Source organism: Sus scrofa, chromosome 1 (genome assembly GCF_000003025.6).
Source record: "Sus scrofa isolate TJ Tabasco breed Duroc chromosome 1, Sscrofa11.1, whole genome shotgun sequence".
Taxonomy (NCBI): domain Eukaryota; kingdom Metazoa; phylum Chordata; class Mammalia; order Artiodactyla; family Suidae; genus Sus; species Sus scrofa.
In genome coordinates, this window is record NC_010443.5 from 265,447,345 (window position 1) to 265,468,663 (window position 21,319).

General features: G+C 39.0%; 1 protein-coding gene and 1 long non-coding RNA gene across 3 annotated transcripts in view; one reads left to right on the forward strand and one right to left on the reverse strand.

Moving 5' to 3' along the window:
- The window catches only part of NR6A1 (nuclear receptor subfamily 6 group A member 1), a 250,345-nt gene that overhangs the window by 126,748 nt on the left and 102,278 nt on the right, over positions 1-21,319 (reverse strand).
- The window catches only part of LOC110256222, a 34,107-nt gene continuing 26,837 nt past the window's right edge, over positions 14,050-21,319 (forward strand). Inside the window, exon 1 of the long non-coding RNA XR_002337506.1 lies at positions 14,050-14,614. This is a non-coding gene — a long non-coding RNA (uncharacterized LOC110256222). The remainder of the gene's footprint in view (positions 14,615-21,319) is intronic.

The window sequence follows — 21,319 nt, forward strand, 5'->3', positions numbered from 1 at the left end:
AAAAGGAAATTTTAAAAAGTATGCAGATTGGGAAGGGAGAAATAAAACTGTCTTTGTTCACAGATGACATGATGGTCTATGTAGGAAATCCAAAAGAATCAACTAAAAACTCCTATAACAAATAAGCAATGATAATAAGATTGCAGGATACAAGGGTAATAAACAGAGGTCAATTGCTTTCCTATGTACCAGCAAGTGGGATTTGAAATTAAACATACATTTACAACAGCACTCCCCCTCTGAAATGAAACATTTATGTATAAATCTAACAAAATATGTACAAGATCTATATAAGGAAACTACAAAATTCTGAGGAAAAAAATATTTTATAAGTACTAGAGAGATATTACACATTCATAGATAAGAAGAGTCAAATATCACCAAGATACCAGTTCCTCACAACCTTGCTTTACAGATTCAATGCAATTCCAATCAAAATCCCAGCAATTTCTCTTGCTGATATCAAGAAATTGATCCTAAAGTTTATATGGAGAGGCAAAAAGACCCAGGATAGCCAATACAATATTGAAAGAGAAGAACAATGCTGGAGAAATGATACCATCTGACTTCAAGATAAAAAGTCACAGTAATTAAGACAGCATGGTACTGGGGAAGACAGATTAATGGAACAGCATAGAGAGCCTGGAAGCAGATCCAAATAAATACGATCAAATAATCTTTGCTTTTTAGAGCTGCACCCGCAGCATATGGAGGGTCCTAGGCTAGGAGTTCAATTGGAGCTACAGCTGCCAGCCTAGGCCACAGCCACAGAAACATCAGATCCAAGCCTCATCTGCGACCTACACCACAGTCCATGGTAACGCCTGAACCCTAACCCACTGAACGAGGCCAGGGATTGAACTCTCAACTTCATGGTTCCTAGTTAGATTTGTTTCTGCTGCGCCAGGACGGGAACTCCACAACCAAATGATCTTTGACAAAGGAAAAAAGGCAACAAAATGTAACAAAGATAGTCTTCAACAAATGGTGCTGAAACAACCGGATATCTACATGTAAAAAAATAAATCTACACACAGACTTTACATCTGTCACAAAAATTAGCTCAAAATGGATCACAGATCTAAATGAAAAACACAAAATTATGAAATTCCTAGAAGATAATGTAAGAGAAAACCTAGATGACCTTGGATATGGCAATTAATTGCACACAACACTAAAAGCATGACCCATGAAAGAAAAAATTAGTAAGCTAGACTTCATTAAAATGAAAAACTTCTGGTCTGCTAAAGACAATGTTGGAGAATAAGATAATAAGCCACAGACTAGGAGGAAAGATTTGTAAAAGACTCATCTGATAAAAGATCATTAACCAAAATTAGAAACTTACAGTGCCACAAAAAGGGAAAAAACCCTCAATAATAAGAAAATGAACAGCTGCATACCAAAATAAACTCATACCATACAATTCAGTAATCATCCTTTGTATTTACCCAAATGAACTGAAAACTTACGTCCACACAAAAACTTACATACAGATGTTTAAAGCACCTTTATTCATAATTGTCACAACATGGAAGTGTCTATGATGTCTTTTAGTAAGTGAGTGGATAAACTGTGGTACCATCCAGACAAAAGAGTATTACTCAGTGCTAAAAAGAAATAAGCCATCAAGCTATGACAGGACATGGAGGAAACTTAAATGCATATTACTAAGTGAAAGAAGCCAATCTAAAAAGACCATGTACTGAATGATTCCAATTTATGACATCTTGAAAAGGCAAAATTATGGAGAAAATAAAAAGGTTAGCAGTTGCCAGTGGTTAGGAGGGAGGGAGGGAAGGATGATTAGGCAGAGCACAGAGAATTTTTAGGGCAGTGAAGCTATCATGCAACATACTGCAATGGTAATATATGTCCATTAAGTATTTATTGAAAGCCACAGAGTGTGCAATACCAAGAATGAACCCTAAAGTAAACTATGGATTTGGGGTGATAATGATGTGTCAGTGTAGGTTCATCAATTGTAACAAATATGCTGGAATTTGATGGTAGGGGAGGTCATGTATGTTGGGAACAGGGAGTACACTGGAACTCTCTGTACTTTTCCATTTGTGGTAAACCTAAAGCTTCTCTAAAAATAAAGTCTAGGATAAACAACAAGGTCCTATTGTACAGAGAACTATACCAAATTTCCTGGGACAGACCATGATGGAAAAAAAGCATTTAAAAAGGGATAAATAGGAGTTCCCGTCGTGGCGCAGTGGTTAACGAAGCCGACTAGGAACCATGAGGTTGCGAGTTCGGTCCCTGCCCGTGCTCAGTGGGTTAACGATCCGGCGTTGCCGTGAACTGTGGTGTAGGTTGCAGACGCGGCTCGGATCCCGCGTTGCTGTGGCTCTGGCATAGGCCGGTGGCTACAGCTCCGATTCGACCCCTAGCCTGGGAACCTCCATATGCCGCGGGAGCGGCCCAAGAAATAGCAACAACATCAAAAGACAAAAGACAAAAATAAATAAATAAATAAAAATAAAAAGGGATAAATATATGTATAACTGAGTCACTTGCTATAGAGCAGAAATTGGCACAACACTGTAAATCAACCATACTTTAATAAAAGCAATACATGTTTAAATATAAAAATAGTTTATTAATTAAACTACTTATGAAAGAAAAAATACTAATTTTCTAAGTTTTCAAGTATTGATACCTGCCTTTGGAAGCCTAGAGAGAAAGGGGAGGTAACATTTTTACAAGAAAAAAAGATATATTCAAAATTTTTTATGTTAAAAAGGGTCCCTTAAAACTGCTAACGTTAGAGAGAGGATTAAGATGGCGGAATAGAAGGACTAGAGCACAACTTCTCTCCTAAAAACAACAAAATTCACAACTCAAAGCTGAGCAATCTCCACCCGAATGGACCAGAAACCTTAAAAAAGATACCCTACTCCAGAAGAAAAAGAGGAGGCCACATCAAGAGGTAGAAGGGGCGATTTCATGATATAAACAACCCCATACCTCCCAGGTGGGAAGCTCCACAGACTGAAAACTAACTGGTTCCCAGAGACTCACCTACAGGAATGAGAGTTCTGAGCCCCACATCAAACCTTCATGTGCTGGGATCTGGCACTGGGAGAAAGAGCCCCTGGAGCATCTTGGCATTGAAGGCCAGTGGAGCTTGTGCACAGGAGCTCCACAGGACTGGGGGAAACGGAGACCCCATTCTTAAAAGGCACACACGGACTTTCACGTGCACTGGATCCTAGGGCAGAGTGAGGTCTCCACAGGCATCTGGGTCAAACCTGTCTGCAGTTCTTGGAGGACATCTTGGGAAAACAGGGGTGAATGTGGCTTGTTGTGAGGGAGGGACATTGAAGGCAAAGCTCTCCTGAATATTCAGCAGCTGCCTCTCTCTGGAGGTGGCCATTTTGGGAAAATACGGCCCCACCTGCCAGTCAGCACTGAGAAGCCCCAGGGCAAACAACAATCCAGGTGGGATCACAGCACCCCCCCCCTCAGTAAACAGGCTACCTAAAGACCCCTCAGGCACACAGCTGCCTCTCATCCCATCCAGAGACTAAGCCTCACCCACCAGAGGGATTAGAATCAGCTCCACCTACCAGGGGGCAGTCATCAGCCCCTCCCATCAGGAAGCCTACAGCAAGCCCCCATACCGACTTCAGTCACAAGGGGGGCAGACACCAGAAGTAAGAGAGGCTACAACTCTAGTATCTGTAAAAAGGTCACCACACCAAAAACCTATAAAAATGAAAAGACAGAGAACTATAACTCAGATGAGGGAGAAAGGAAAAACCCCAGAAAATCAGCTAAGTGATGAAGAGATTCAGCCTCCAGGAAAAAGACTTTAGACTGTTGATACTGAAGATGATGCAAGACATTGGAAATAACCTGGAGGCAAAGATGGATAACTTACAGGAAACACTGACCAAAGAGATATAAGATATAAAACTTAAACAAGAAGAGATGCAAAATACAATAACTGAAATAGAAAATTCACTAGAAGCAGCCAACAGCAGAATACAGGAGGCAGAAGAACGAATAAGCGAGGTGGATGACAGATTAGTGGAAATTACGGATGCAGAACAGAAAAAAGAAAAAATATTGAAAATGAATGAAGAGAGTCTCAGAGAACTCTGGGACAATGTTAAACGCACCAACATCCATATTATAGGGGTGCCAGAAGGAGAAGAGAGAGAGAAGGGGACAGAAAAAATATTCAAAGAGATAATAGCCGAAAACTTCCCTCACATGGGAAAGGAACCACTCACTCAAATCCAGGAAGCACAACAAGTACCACATAAAATAAACCCAAGGAGGAATACACGGAGACACATATTAATCAAACTGACCAAAATTAAAGACAAAGAGAAAATCTTGAAAGCAGCTAGGGAAAAGAAACAAGTAACATACAAGGAAACCCCGATAAGGTAATTGGCAGATTTTTCAGCAGAAACTCTGCAGGCCAGAAGGGAGTGGCATGATATACTTAATGTGATGAAAGGAAAAAACCTCCAACCAAGATTACTCTACCCAGCAAGGCTCTCATTCAGATTAGAAGGAGAAATCAAAACCTTCACAGATAAGCAAAAGTTGAGAGAATTCAGCAACACTAAACTAGCCTTACAACAAATACTAAAGGAACTTCTCTAGGCAGAAAAGAAAAGACAGCAATAGGAAGCAAAAATGCCACAAATGACAAGGCTCACCAGTAAAGGTACCTATATAGTAAAGATACAAAATCATCCATGCACAATATACCACCAAAGTCAGAAATCATGAGAAGAGGTGGGCACAAATGCAGGACACTGGAGATGAACTTGCAATTAAGAGAACAACAACTTAAAACAATCTCATATACATATAGACTCTTATATCAAAACTTCAGAATAAGTGCAAAGCAAAAACCTATAATTGATGCACAAACAAGGAATCTCTGGAGAAGAAATATATCTCATAGTAAATAAGTGCATAATCCACCACGAAGGGGGTCATTTGACATCATTCTTGGAATGCTGAAGTATTCTTAGGACTGATTCTGATTTCCTCTCCATCAAAGAATTTATGATAATTATAATTAAATAATGCAACTGTACAATTAAATAATATAGTTCTACAATTGTATTATTAATAACCATTTCTCTCCATGGTACAATGTAAGGTCTATAATGTCTTGTTTATCACATCACCTAGAATGGTGTAATGCCTATATTGAAGAATCAATAAGATGTAACAAATTGTGAGGACATATTTATATAGTTACACTGTTTTTTAACCAATTTATGCATTTTATATTTTACTTATTTTCAGAGGGTGTATTATTTTTGTTATTCTTACCAGTTAAGTTATTCTTTTTATTATGCTATATAAAATATTTAATGGTATATAAGGCTTTCTTTACAAATTTTAGTTGCATAATATATACAATTTTAATATAATGCTAATTTTTAAAGAAAAATTGAAATGTAATAGATAATACTAAATAGTAAAGATGAATGCCATACAAAATGGGATAAAGCATATAGAATAAATTTCCTATTTGGCTCAACATATTTTCCATTCCACTTCCCCAGAGGGAGACACTTAATCTGTTTCTTAAGATCCATGATATAATAATCTGTCTGAATGTAATTGTGTTTAAATATATGTATTTTGGAGTTTCCGTCGTGGCGCAGTGGTTAACGAAGCCGACTAGGAACCATGAGGTTGCGGGTTCGGTCCCTGCCCTTGCTCAGTGGGTTAAGGATCCAGCGTTGCTGTGAGCTGTGGTGTAGGTTGCAGACTCGGCTCAGATCCCACGTTGCTGTGGCTCTGGCGTAGGCTGGCGGCTATGGCTCCGATTCGACCCCTAGCCTGGGAACCTCCTTTTGCCGAGGGAGCAGCCCAAGAAATGGCAAAAAGACAAAAAAAAAAAGAAAAGAAAAATAAAAAAATATATGTATTTTATTCTGTAAAAAAATATATATATTCTGTGATAATCTATGTGGGAAAAGAATGTGAAAGGGAATGGATGTATGTACATGTATAACTGAATCTCTTTGTTGTACAGCAGAAATTATCACAACCTTGTAAATCAACTATATTCCATAAATTTTTTTAAAAAATGAAAAAAAAAACTGCTTACGTTAATCAATTTCTGCCATGTTTTGTCAGTGGACACTTATGACTCTAATGGTATGGTGAGCACATAGACTTTTAGAAGGTTTGTAATTTCAGTGGCAGGTATCTCCCAAACATGAATATAAAAGGTTAATAGATCTAGCAGTAATTGCAAATAGGAAGTCAGGCCAAAGTACTGGCCTCAGAACCACATCCCCTGGGAGCCCTAGAACCTGCCTATGTTCAGCTCTCTCTGACCTGGAATTCAGCCCTGGCTTCTTCCTGTGATACAATCTGACTCCATGTGGGCTCAGCCCAAGACCAATTAACTTTTTGCTCTATCACTTTCTACCCTGTAACCATGAGGCTCTGGATTAGTGGATTATCCAAATCTCAACATCCCTCCAATCAGCTCTGTAACATCCATTAAAATCAGCTCCTGAAGATTTGACGGTCTGAATTTGGAAATGATACTGAAGTCAGTATAACACAACTCTGAACTGGATCTTTTTTTAAACTTGAAATGCTCAGGAATGATTTGATACTTTAGAGGAAAAAAATATGTTCTAAGGGGTATAATCACTACCACCATTCTCTGAACCCTGGCAATGCCCTTGAGAGGCAATGGAAATGCTTTACTGAAGAAAGCAAATAAGTAACACAATGAGAGAGCTTTGGAGCCACACAAAAACGAAAATAAAAAGAGAACAAACCCCATATACACCAAAAACAAAACAAAACAAAACCCCACAAAAAAGCCTTACTTCGAGTATTGCCTCTGTCTTTAGAAGCTTGAAGAAGTTACTCAACCTCTCTGGACCTCAGTTTTATTTGTATAAAAGAGGAAAATGACAATGCCACTTAATGATGACATAGTAAGAATTCAAAGACACAGTTTTGCAAAGCAGCTACCATATGGCCTGGCCCATGGTAGGTCTCAACTCATTTTTTTTGCCCAATCTACCTTGCCATCATTACACTTGATGTGATCCATGAGAAGATAAAATGGGGGAGAAAAAATAGGCCTTGTCATATATCTAAAGAAATTATCCAAGAGTTCCCATCATGGCTCAGTGTTTAACAAACCCAACTAATATCCATGAGGATGAGGGTTTGATCCTGGTCTCGCTCAGTGGGTTAAAGGATCTGGCATTGCTGTGATCTGTGGTGTAAGTTGCAGACTCAGCTCAGATCCCACATTGCTGTGGCTGTGGCGCAGGCCAGCAGCTTCAGCTCCAATTCGACCCCTAGCCTGGGAACCTCCATATTCCTTGGGTGTGGTCCTAAAAAGACAAAAGACAAAAAAAGGGAAAAAAATTATTCAAAACCCTACTTTAATTATACAATCAAATGACTAACATTGGGCCAGTCTCTACAAAAAAAAAAAAAAAGCACTGTAGTTCCCTGGTGGCACAGTGGGTTAAGGACATGGCATTGCCACTCTTAAGGCCCTGGGTTATTGCTGTGGTGTGGGCTCGATCCCTAGCCCTGGAACTTACACATGTCATGAGTACAGCCTCCTGCCCCCGGAAAAAAAACAAACAAAAAAAAACATTTTATTGACAGTCACAAGAGTAATGTCTTACGGTCTATGCCTTTAACCCAATCCTACTTACGTGATTTTTACCTTTTCCCTAGCAGACACTGGCATCTAACTATTTTGCCTACCCAAGAAACAAGGAGGTCCAGAAGCTTTGGAGAACCAACCCAATTTAAACCCCAAAGAGAAAAATAAGAACAAAACCCAAAAAAATTTACATCCAAGCCATGGCAGGAGGAAGGAGGGGAGAGGAGGAGAGAGGGAGGGACGGAGGGAGGGAGTGAAGGAGGAAGGAAGAAAGGAAGGAAGGGAGCTGATTACTAAAGGAAACTAGCAGATTAAACTCAACATTTCCAGTGAAAAGCCACTGTATGAAGATTAAAAACTAGCCCCAAATACCTGAAATCTGTACTGATTAAAACTCTTCAGTTATCCTAGGCAAACCTCACACTGCACAGGAATAAGAAAGCAGCTCTATTTCGACACTGCTGGACCTTCACAGGCTTCCATCCTATGACATAACCTTATATGCTTTTTTTTTTTTTTTTTTTTGGTCTTTTTGGGGCCCACACCATGGCATACAGAGGTTCCCAAGCTAGGGGTCAAATCAGAGCTGTAGCTGCCAGCCTAGCCACAGCCACAGCAACACTGGATCTGAGCTGCATCTGTGACCTACACCACAGCTCACGGCAAAGCTGGATCCTTGACCCACTGAGTGAGGCCAGGGATTGGACCTGCGTCCTCATGGATACTAGTCAGGTTCATTAATTGCTGAGCCATGATAGGAACTCCTAACCCTGTATTCTTAAATGTTCCTTCCTAAACAGTCTTATCACCTTAGAACTCCAATTCAGGTCTAAGATAAAAGGTATAGTTTTTAAAGTTAAGGTATAGGGTAGCTTCTATCCCAACCTCAGCCACTACCTGTGTGATTGTTTAAGAACCACTTCCTCTCTCTGAGACTCAATGTTTCTTCTCTGTAGAACAGGGCTAATACACAAGATTTGGGCACTGTAACTGTTCTGTATGCTGACTGTGGCAGTGATTACCTAAATCATACATATGTTACAATTAAATTCTCTTCCCTTCCTCTTTGAAACAGCCTTACTGTCCTTGGGGACAGGAAGATATGATTTCTCCTTTCCACAAAATTAACTCAACCAGTACCATAGAGATGGCAGGGCTGGACTCAGACCCTAGAGAGATCCTATCCTGTACCTGAGCACTGACTCCAAGTTACATTGCAACAGTTTGCTTCTGAGAGGCCACATTCTTACTTTCAGAAGCTAGGTCTTACACAGACATTATTTTAAGAAGCTAAGATTAGTTCAGTGGTAGGCTGAGTCACGAAATACAAATGCTTTTGGAATCTGCTGGTTCCCAGCATAACTAATGGGTACTATCAACTGTATTCTGTACAAGATATGGAAGACAACTCCAAGTGGCCACCAGCTCTCTAAAAAATGCACAGGCAGTGATCAGAGAGAGAATACTTCTACTTCTCTTCCTATGACCCCTGCTTTGGGAAATTTACATGTTATATAATCATTATTAAAGGTCATTTATGGTATTTCATTTTGTTCATTAAAGGGTACTGTCACTAGAAAAGCTATACAATGCAGTAACATGTAAGGGTTTTGGAATCAAGCTTTGGTTTAGGTCCCAGCTCTGCTACTTCCTTGCTATATGACACTAGATAAGTCATAACCTCTCTGAATCTCAGATTTCTCCCCTACAGTGTTTTTCGAAGTTCAGATTGCTTTTCAGTGGGTTGTAAAATCAATTTAGTGGCTTGTAAATAACTTTTTAAAGTAAAAAAAGAAAATATCAGACGACTGTATGTAATAGGGACAAGCACTATTTCATGAAAGTATGGTTTCAGATATACATAGATAGAGAGATATAGTAATATGTGTATAATGAATTGCAATATAAAATATCTTTCTTTCTAGAGTTCCTGTCATGGCTCAGTGGTTAACGAATCTGACTAGCATCCACGAGGACAAAGGTTCGATTCCTGGCCTTGCTCAGTGGGTTAAGGATCCAGCATTGCCGTGAGCCATGGTGTAGGTCTCAGACTGTTTGGATCCTGCGTTGCTGTGTCTGTGGTGTTGGCCGGCAGCTGCAGCTCTGATTCAACCGCTAGCCTGGGAATCTCCATATGTTGTGAGTGCAACCCTATAAAGCAAAAATAAAAAATAAAAAACAAAAAATAAAATATCTTTCTGGAGGAGTTCCTTTCGTGGCGCAGTGGTTAACACACCCAACTAGGAACCATGAGGTTGCGGGTTCGATCCCTGGCCTTGCTCAGTGCGTTAAGGATCCAGCGTGGCTGTGAGCTGTGGTGTAGGTTGCAGACGTGGCTTGGATCCCACGTTGCTGTGGCTCTGGCGTAGGCCAGCAGCTACAGCTCCGATTCGACCCCTAGCCTGGGAACCTCCATATGCCACGGGAGCAGCTCAAGAAAAGGCAAAAAGACAACAACAACAACAACAACAAAAATCTTTCTGGAGTTCCTGTCATGGTATAGGAGAAAGGAATCCAACTATGAACCATGAGGTTGTGGGTTCAATCCCTAGCCTCGCTCAGTGGATTAAAGATCCAGCATTGCCATGAGCTGTGGTACAGGTCGCAGACACGGCTTGGATCTGATGTAGCTGTGGCTGTGGCCTAGGCTGGCAGCTGTAGCTCCAATTCGACCCCTAGCCTGGGAGCCTCCATATGCTGCGGGTGCAGCCCTAAGAAGCAAAATATATCTCCCTATCTGTCTCTTTCTTACAGTGGATATTGGTCAAAAAAAATGTGGAAGCCCCTGACCTATAAAAAGAGACTATCAGGTGTGTAATGCTATGTTCAGTTAGAGAATTTGAAAAAATTAATAATGTGGGCAAAATGTTAGTACTTACTAAAATCAGAATATATGAATACAACTTTTTTTAAAAATACTAGGAAAGTTCCCCTTTACCATCCTATCAGTATGCCTTTAAGTATATCATATAAATGAAACAGTCAGCCATCATCCTCTGCCAAGAACATGTCCTTCTAAATTATTAATGGAGAAAGATCAGGTCTAATTAAGAACTGAATTTTAGCCTAAATTAATACATAAAACCAGCATACAAAACCCTATCCACACAATAGTGATGCTGTGAAAATAATAAGAGGCTCTTATTGGATAAGCCCTCTGATATAGAAAGAACAATGAAACCAGTGGTACCCCAAGCACTGTTTCAAAAGAATTACCATTCTACTAGGACACCTAGAGCTGGCCACTAGTATGTGAAAGCCTTGGCAAAGTTTCCAGCTTGGGAAGGATTCCAGTTAAAGGTAGTTCAAGGAAGACTCTCCCCCTTAAAACCTTCCAACTTCCTACCATGTGGGGGAAAAAACAAATTTGGGGAGAAAAATGCAAGTGTCTTATCATAGCTTACAAGATCCTACATGATAGGGTACCATTCCGCCTCTCCAACATCACCTCCTACCTGCATTCACTCCATGTTAGCCAAACCACCCTGTTTTGGCTCCTCAATCACACCAAGCTTAATCCTATCTTTGAGCTCTTATATCTCCTGTTCTCACTGCCCAGATCACACTTCTTCCAACTCTCTTCTAGGATTCTTCTTGTCATCATTTGGCTCTCAGCTTGTATATTTCAATTCCTCAGAGAAGCATTCCTGACTACTTTCTCACTAAAGAAGCCCCTTATCCTACTCCACCCTAAGGAACTTTCCATCATCACATTAACCTATTCTCTACTTTCCTCATAGCATGGTTTCCTATTTTACCTTATTTTACCTTGTAAGCTTATTTTTGTCTCCTCACTAGAATGCAAGCTCCATAGAATCTTTTCTGTTTTATTCTTGACTCTCATTAGCACTTAGAACAATGTCACTTAACATATATATGAATGTGGCACTGCTCTATATATACATAACTGCCAAATGAACAAAGGATGCATCTGTTCCAATACACTCTGTTTAATAGCACTTTCAAAATAACATGAGAAAGAGAATTTAGGTACACAGGAGAATCTGTGAACTGAGTTCATGGGGTTGTTCAGCTAAAGAGCTATAAAAGGTCCAAGATACGAATGTGCCAAGTTTCCCTATGACTATTCGCTTAAGAAGTATCTACCATACGGCTATACCTCCTGATGCCTAATGGAAAATGATCTGATTTGGAACCAATGCTTAGGATAAATCTTCTGCTTCCACACCCACTGATCATTACCTCACTATAAAGTTTGCATAATGGCCCTGGAGCCAAGAGAGACAAGGGTTCAAATCCCAATTGTATCTTTTACATGCTGTGAGGCTTTCAACGAGTTTCCTCATCTATTAAATGAAGATAATAGCACTTATCTCACAGAGCTCTTTTGAAGATTAAATAATGTATATAAAACAATGTATATAAAACATCCATCACAGAGTCTTGTACACAATAAAATCCAATAAAAGTACCTATTTTTCCATAATTATTCATTAATTCACAATTCTCCAACTAATTTTTATTGACATTTACTTTGTTATATAGGTCCTGTGCCCAAAGAAGAGGCACAGGCACAATTCAAGAAGAAGTGACTACAGTCCCTGCCCAGGAAGAGTTCACAGTGTAACAGGAAAGATAAAAAAACCTATTAAAAAAAAAAGTGTAAAAGAATTATGTATTAAGTCTCATCCAAGAAGGATGAAGAGGAATCTGTCCTTTTCTAGCATAGCTGATATTATGGCCTGGTTAGTCTCTAGGGTTAAAGGGCACATTAAGATCCTTCCAACTTATAAAATTGAATAGCTTCTAAGATGGGTCAGAATAGCTCTGTAAAGAAAGCTTCACAAGACTGTAAGAAAAATGGTCAAGAATATCTATCTTATTAGCCAAATGGTAGACACAACTAAGTGTCCATCAATAGATGAAAGGATAAACAAAATGTGGTCTATACATACAATGGAATATTATTCAGTTTCAAAAAGGGAAGAAATTCTGAAACACGCTACAACACGGATGACCCTAGAGGACATAAAGCTATGTGAAGTAATAAGACAGTCACAAAAAGACATCCCGCATAATTCTACTTTTATGAGATATCTTGAATGGTCAAATCCATAGAGACAGAAAGTAGAATGACGGCTGCTGGAATCCTGGGGGGAGGGAGGAATAAGAAGTTAGTGTTAGGAACAAAGTTTCCATTTGGGGAAAAGATGAAAAAGTTCTGGAGACAGATGGTGGGAATGAAGGCACAACAATGTGAATGCACTTAATTCTACAGAACTGTAGACTTAAAAATGGTTAAAATGGTAAATTTTACATTATGTATATTTTATCACAATTTAAAGAAAAAAAGGAATAGAACAATTCCTTTTAGAACAATCTACAGCTTGCAGAATGAGAGCATACATCCTTTCTTCTCTGACTTTGCTCACTGCTATACCCAGTGGCATATCAACCCAGCTTCTCCAGGTTAAGCTAGGAGAATTCCTGGGCAGTCCTCATACACAGAATGCTGTGTAACATCTAAGAAATTACAAGCACTTAAACATCCAAACCCAGCATATACAGCAAGATAGAGAGATGCTATACACTGACCATGGGTTTATTTCCACAAATGTAAGAGAGGCAGAAAACAAACCAAATTATTTATATGTCTAAATGTCAGTTTAAGATTATATAAGCTAATTCCTTCAAGAGATACCAAAGTCTCCAGGAAAAAAAAAAAAAAATTGGTTCATGTAGGGTAAACTTAATGGATCAGTGCTAACATTCCATAATACAATTTTATTACTTCAAATTTTTTTAAAAGTGTTAATTTGCATTAAACAAAGCAGCTTTCATATACTAAACAAAAATGTCACAACTGTCAGTTCAAATAATTAATAGCCTGGTTTCCTAGTAGCCCAGAAAGGTGGGAAATAAATCCCACGACCCCTAGGTGAGAGACTAGAGAGAGTACACTGTTGCTGTCTTGCATAATTAAAGGTTATGTCACAGTTCAGTGGGGGTATATGCCTTGGCAGCTTCCCCTATATGACGGACCGGGAAAAGAGTGACAGCTTCACACAGGGGATAGTAAGAGATAAAGCTTCTTATTAGCACATTCCAAGACTCCAGAATCCAAAACTTAAATTTCTCTGCTGTCCATCCACATCCAATTTTCAATAAGAGCAATTTATATCATCAGGAAGCCTCAAAGTCAAATACCACCTTTATTTTTACCTTATCAAACCCATAAATTAAAGCCAGGGTGTGGTCTGGACATAAGCCTTGGTTAAGATCACAAAAATTCTCAAATCAAAGAACTGGGTTAAGTTAGCACAAAGTTCATCAACAATAAGATAACAGAATTCAGGCAGTCAGCTTCCTTCTTGCACTTCAGGACTGGCATTGTTCCTGTATCACTGCATAGGTGTAAGCAATCTCTGGGTGGGTAATGCCACCAAACAAAAGCAACACCTTCAAAGTCTCTCTCAGTGACTAGAAGCAGCCAGACACTCAAACTGCCAGTCCTGAATTACGGCCTCTGAATGGTGAGGGCTTCACATTTCACTGATCAGGGCACAGCCCAATCAGAAGACAAACCCCTGCACTGCCAGGGACCAGCAAATCCGCTTTCTTCCAGTGTGCACATGACTGAATGTGCTTCTGTCCATCATCTGGGTCATATATAGTTCAATGCGAGCTGAGCAGACAGGGCTGCAAGGAAATCTGGCGCGGTTCAATACCTCGTCTAGCCTGGGTTCCAGTATCCAATTTTTTTTTTTTTTTTTTTTTTTAAATGACAAACTCATTTCTCTACCGGGACAGGATGCTGTGCTGGCTGGAAGTTCCATTTCTACAGCAAGAATCCTATCTGGAAACACAGAAGTTGTCCTCTAAGCCACAGCAGCTCGAACTTTTTTGATTGTTGTTGCTGCTTTCTCCCATCACCCCCACCCCCTTTTGACAAAGATCCAACTGTAAAAAGTCTTACGTAACAGTTCAGGACTACTTCGGTTCTTTTACTGGGTAAGCACTTTCAAATTTTTTTTTTTTAACTAAAACCATTTTAACATTGAATCTGTTGAGAGGCTTGACTAAAATCTTTTTAAGTAATTTGTGTGGTGAAATACTGTCAGTGGATTTTTGAGTCTCATTTCTGCACGTGCTCCTTTGTTCTCAGAACAGAAGCTTTTTATACACACCCCATAACGCAGCTGGAGAGAGTTATGAAGTCAGTTATTATAAGGAACACAAAGGTTGCTTTGCATTCTTTGCCTTTAGATAATTAATTTTGTATTTGTTTTCTTGAAACAAAGTACTAAAGGAGGGAAAAACTGAATAAACAAAAGAATAAACTATTGGAGAATCTAGCAAAGTTTGAAGTTTTTACCACCTTTTCTATCTGTAGTTTTGTGTGGCCAAACACTTGTGCTGCCTGGGGCGGTGGGGGTAGAGGCAAGCGTAGACAGAGAGGAACTAAGCCAGACATGGACAAAGGCATGAGCCAAAACCAGACAGTCCTGGCCGTTCGATAGGCCAGCAGTGGGTGAGACAGGTCAGCCAGCTGCAGGGGCGGGAGAAGGGGGAAAGGGGCATGGATGTGTGAGGTGCTCATGCGTGCGATCGTGACTAGATTCTGAAACTGCCAGCCATTTTCCCAGCTATGCTTTGTGCAATCTAAAGGAATGCATCTCCTCTGAGGCAGTCTTGCCAGAGCCCAGTGATAGCGAGGAGTGTGATAAATACCACAACATACGGAATCAGAAAATACTGGGATCTGGGGTGGGCAAGAGGGAATGCAGAGGGTGTGGAAATTTTTTAGTGATCTGGAATGTGTTGAGTGACAGGAAGTGCCCCAAGCTCTCCCCCCTCAACTCTTCTCAGTCGCGCCTGCTTTTGTCTAACTCTTGTAATCTACACACTACTGCTTACAAAGCTGTCTGAGTTTAAGACAAAAAGAAACATAAAAGGCTCTCGTTCCATAGTACCTGTGATATGGAAGGAATGTAAAAAGCATGGCCCTTTAAGCCTGTGGACATTTTTTCAGGTATACAGGAGAAAGATAATGTAACAATTTTCTAAGGATAGATGAAAATTATGAATTATAGCCCAGCTTCCAAATCTAATTTTTAAAATCCTGATTCTGCTATACTTAATAAATGCTTAAGTTGGCTCCTAATTTGAAGGAGGCTTATTTATTTCATTAATATATTGCATATGAAGTTGTTTCTCTTTTCTTTGTATAAATTTGGACTTTGGCAGAAAAAAACTGCAAATAAGTAGAATGCACTGAAAAAAAAAGATTTTTCCCTTTTGATGGTTGGAAAGTATTTTAAAGGGGTGGTTTTTCCGAAAAAGCAGTTCTCGCGCTCTCTCATTTTTGCATGTATGCTATAAAGATAACTTTATGCCATTATAAATGTAAGGTAGAAAACTTTTGACAGAAAATAATAGTGATCTAAGTGAAAAACAACTTAGCATTTTCTCAAACTTCCATATTATCAACAGAAACACTAAAACTTGAGAGCAAAGCGGCCAAAGAGCTGAATGGCTAACTCTACTTCTGGAAGATGAAATGGAAAATTAAGTGTGAATAAAATGATGCTTGGGAATGTTTCTATGTCCTACCACAAAGGATGTTAGTGGTCAGCCCAGGAGTTAATCTTTCCTAGCGTGGCTCTGAGCCTTCATGCCGAGCAGACGTTATTCACATGACGATTCGAAAAGTCCATTCATATATCTCACTACCTGGATTTGAATAGAAACCAGACAGCAATTCTTTAGTTCCAGCCACCATTCGCCCCACTGGACAATAGCGATTTGTTAGCACAGAGTCACAGGCTGTGGGACACAAAGCTTGGAGCTGCAGAAAGATGGGGGATTCAGAGAACAGGAAATTACAGGCCTGATGCACTCCTGGCAGCTCTGGGAATACAAAAAAAAAAAAAGAAAGAAAGAAAGAAAAAAAAAAGGCAACACAGTGATGCCATGTTTAAGAGCTACTTCTAGCTTTCTTAACCACCTCCAATGTCATAAAAGCTCTATTGTTGGAGTACATAAAGTCACGAGTCCCATGTGCTCTCTTTTCTCACTACAGGGAACTTCATTCAATGCCCTGGCATAGTCAGAAAAATCAAAAGCACTCAGAGTTGATTAGTTGTGAGCTCTGACAGAAAGGAGAGGAGCATTTTACAACTAAATGTCAGAAAAATATGCTACTTAGTAACACAAGTGACACATAATAAAGTTAATATATTTTACAAATTATTCCATAAGACCACATAATCCAAATGAAACCAAATCTATCAAGACTCCAGGGAAACAAGTTTTTCTTCAAAATATCACATAAAACCTATTACTTCATTCCACTGAAAGTTTCCTCAGAGGATACACATTAATTTAAAAACTAATCTTACACAGAGTATTTCTGAGTTCTGAGTTGTATTTTCCAAAACAAAGAACTAAAATAAAAGCCCTGGAGATTTATTTGACACATTAGAAAGGAAAACTACATTTTCTTTTGTCAGTTATTTAATTACTATAGCTCCCTGGCTAAATTTAGAAACTGCCTCTACTTCCCTCTCTTTCCATGTAAAAAAATAAAATTAATGGACATTCTAGGTAAGGGGAGAAGGATCATTCTCCAGTCTCATCAAGCAGAGGAAAACAGTACATGGGTTCCTATCCACGCCCTCACGCTGCAGCCTGAGCACCAACGGGCCAGGATGGTGTCCATTTCAACAGAAGGAGACCCTGCATAAGAAAGTTGTAAATGGTTTTGTTCTTCTGTCTGCCTTCTGTGAACCATTAGCAAACACAAGTCCCAAATGATATCATAGCTAAAATATCAAATGAGATCATGAATGATAAAAAGTGCTTTGGAAATGTGAACAGTTCTATTTGAGCCCATGGCTTTAAATAAATACATGCCAAATTTTAAGTTGCCAAAAAACCAATCAACAACTTACTGGCTTTCCTCAAATTCTATTATTACTCATCAAATGCAAGCATCAATTACTATCTCAAACTGTGCTATGGTCACAGGCGGCTATTTTTAAGTTGAATTTAAATTAATCAAAATTAAATAAAATTTAAAATTTAGTTCCTCAGTCCCAAGAATAACATTCAAGCACTCGATAGCCCTATGTAACTAGTGGCTGGCTATCAAACTGGACAGCACATATATAGCCCATCTCCACCACTGCAGAAAGTTCTATTGGACAGTAAGGACCTAAATCATGTTTCTATCCAGTACACACCTGTCTTCAACTGCATATCCAGCTGGACATGAAGGAAACTAATCTCTAAGCAAAAAATACAATGATGAGACGGTAAGGTAGCTAGCACCATGATACTTGAGAGATCTCTTAAAAAGCATTTTGAAACCAAAGGTTTCCTCTTTTACCTTGGTCAGTAATAAAGAGGTTATGAAGACTCTTAAGACAGAACTGACAGACAGGTAGCAGTGGCCAGAGTAATTAAAATGCTCCAGAATGGCAGTTAGTGTCCAAAAAAAAATTACTTCCTAAACAAATGAGGTAGCTAATTCTATAGTTTCCTTAACAGAAAGAATCACTGTCATGGACAATACGGAACAGCAAAAAGGACCTTGAAGTTACTCAGACCTGGGTTGATTACCAGGATCCACTTTACTAACTAGATGATGTTAGGCAAATTAATTCACCTCTCTGAGATTTAGTATCCTTCTCTGCAAAATGCAAACCATATCCACCCTGCAGGATGCATGAAAACACACATAAGAAAGTATATAAAGCATCTAGTAAGGTCCCAGGCAAATAATAGAGATTCCTTTTAAAAAGGATAGCTATTATTTATTATATTTTTCCCGTTAAATCTTCATTATGTGACTCCTTATAGACACAAGGCAAACCTTCATGAATAAGTATCCTAAAATACTAATGCTGGCCATGTCTGTAATTCAACTGGAATAAAATGGAAATATCTGCCAAAACAATCTCATGCCAGACTTGGCTCAAATAATCAGTAGAGTCCCTATGTGTTCAGTATCTTATATTTATGGATCTGGGATTAGGTTTTACACAGAAGGACTATGTTCTACAGCTACAAAGCGAACTCCACCAAGGGATGCATACACATTGTTAAGTGAATACAAAGTAATGGTTTCCAAATATTGGGAACCTGATGCCTGTTTAAAAAAATGGAAATGGTGTATTTTAGAAATGCAGTGATAAGAAGCCTCATTCTCCCTTGTTGAGATGACTGAAGCACACAGAAAAACTGTAGATAGAAATCTTTAAAAGAAATGCTGAATTGAAGCCTTTTTTTAAAGGAACACTTTAAAATAATTTAGATTATAATCATAATAGTAATAAACTGGCAAAATATCCAATGCCTTATGGCCTTCAATTATTGTGAATTTTACTTATGATCAAGACTGGATGCAATTAAGCAGTGCCTCCACAAGGCTTTAGTGATTAAAAAAAAAAAAAAATCTAAGTGACTTCCATCATGACAACATGTCTTATCTTCTAAATCTACCATCAAATAAATCAGACATGATAAATGTAAAAATGAAGTTCTTCAATCTGAATCCTATTTTCAACCCCTCCTATGCCTGCTAGGTGCAAGAAACTGGGTCTTAGGGTCAAGTGGACATGGGCTGGAATCCTGACTTATTTACTACGTGATCTTGAATAAGTCACTTCCTCTCTTTGTCTCAGACTCTTCATGTATAAAATATGAATATTAATGCCTTCCTGCCAGTCATTTTAAGGTTCAAGGATCATATATACAAAAGATCTTGAACTGCTCCTGGTACGCAGAAAACACTCAGGAAATGTCAATTCTGTGAAAACACAGTAAGGGCTTGAAGTCCAATTTGTTGTCTTGAGACTCTCCCTAAACACAGAGAATAGAAATAGAAAGGTTCCAGGCTACTTTATAGCACAGGCAATTCTTTGTTTAAACTTGATAAAAGCTGTTAACCCTGCATGAAGAATTTCACAAATCTTAGAAACACAGATATTAAACGAGTGAATATATAGGAGTTCCCACTGTGGCTCAGCAGGTTAAGAATCTAATATAGTCTCCCTGAGGGTGTGGGTTTGATCCCTGGCCTCGCCACAAGCTGTGGTCTAGGTTGCAGATGCAGCTCAGACCCAGAGTTGCTTGGCTGTGGTACAGGCCAGCAGCCGCAGCTCTAATTTGACCCCTAGCCTGGGAACTTCCATATGCCACAGGAGCAGCCCTAAAAAGAAAAAAAAAAAAAAAATCAAGAAATAATATTTCCTGAAGACTTCTTGGAATAGGATTTCTACTGATTCTTTTGGTGATTAAGACAAAAGTTCTAATATCACTCATGACTGAGAAAACTAAAATATAGCCTCCTGCAGGTATGGGAAAGAAAATTCACATCTTTTAAAATAAAAACCACAGAATTCTTGGGCAGGATCTGTACTACATCTGTAGCTTCATTTCGAAATGGAAAATAGTCTAGCAGAAACTAGAAATAGTAGATGTTTCTTAATGATGATGGCAAATCAGTGAAAAATGTTGAACATGCCACAAAATCTTCCTGAGTATGGAAAGCAATAAATTTTCCAAAGCAAACAGCAGAACTACATATAAGGGAGATAACACAGTATAGTGTGAAATCTGAAAAGGTAGGTTCATATCCCAGAGGCTGGATGCATTAGATATGACATGAAATTTTAGCTGTGCCACTATTTAGCTAGGTGACTTTTAACAAGTCACTTCAGAGTCTTAGTTACCAGTGTGGTCCAAAAAACACATCTATACCAGAGGCTAAAGGACAGACAGCACTAAGAGGTAAGGAATTTCGATTTGCCAGCCAGTATTCAATTTCTGTCTCTACAAACCTAGCTACTATAAAATGTTTTACAATACTGCTTAAGCAGATTAGACAACAGATAGAATGACTGATAGAGATGGATTAATCAATCTGCCTGCAAGAATTTCCACAGATGCCATCAGCATTGATGAAAGAAATCACAAAAGGTTATCTGAAGAAAGCCTCCTTAGCAGGTATTTCCAGGTTTTTCTGAATGCTGACCAAGTATCCCTCTTTTCTCTACTCACTCATCCAACAAATATTAAGTTCCTAATACGTATCATGCAGAGTGCTAGATCTAGATTGAATGATGAACAAAACAGATAAAGAAGCTGCCCTCAGGGAGCTGATAAGCTATAGACTGAGATAACCATGGCAAGAAACCATATCATTTAAAAAATGGTAGGGACCTGAGTTCAGAAACTTTGAGAATTCATTCAATAATTTGGGGAAACTGCCCTGCCATTTGTTGAAGCCGAACTAGCATATGCTCCGTAAGAATACTAAAGATACACTCTCAGCTCAATTTGATTCAAGCAAAGAGATATGCTACACTACAAGATCTTATTGGATTTTAAGCTATTAAGGAAACAAAATACCTTCAAACACATAGAGTGGTTTCATGGTGACCATTACTCAGCTCTGCAGCAAACCACTATCTCATACAAAACTCAGTCTCCTTTTGAAAGATGATTAAGAATAAGATAATTTCTGGAGAGGATGGTGTTAAAGGGGATCTGAGCATAGAATGACAATCCGGGAGCAGACCATGATACAATGGAGCACTAAATGTGATACATATGATTACAAGGCTAGCTAGTACTCAATCCATGACTCAGGTGGCTCTTAGCAACCGAGAATATTAGGGACATGGATGATAAAGACAAAGAGAAGACAGG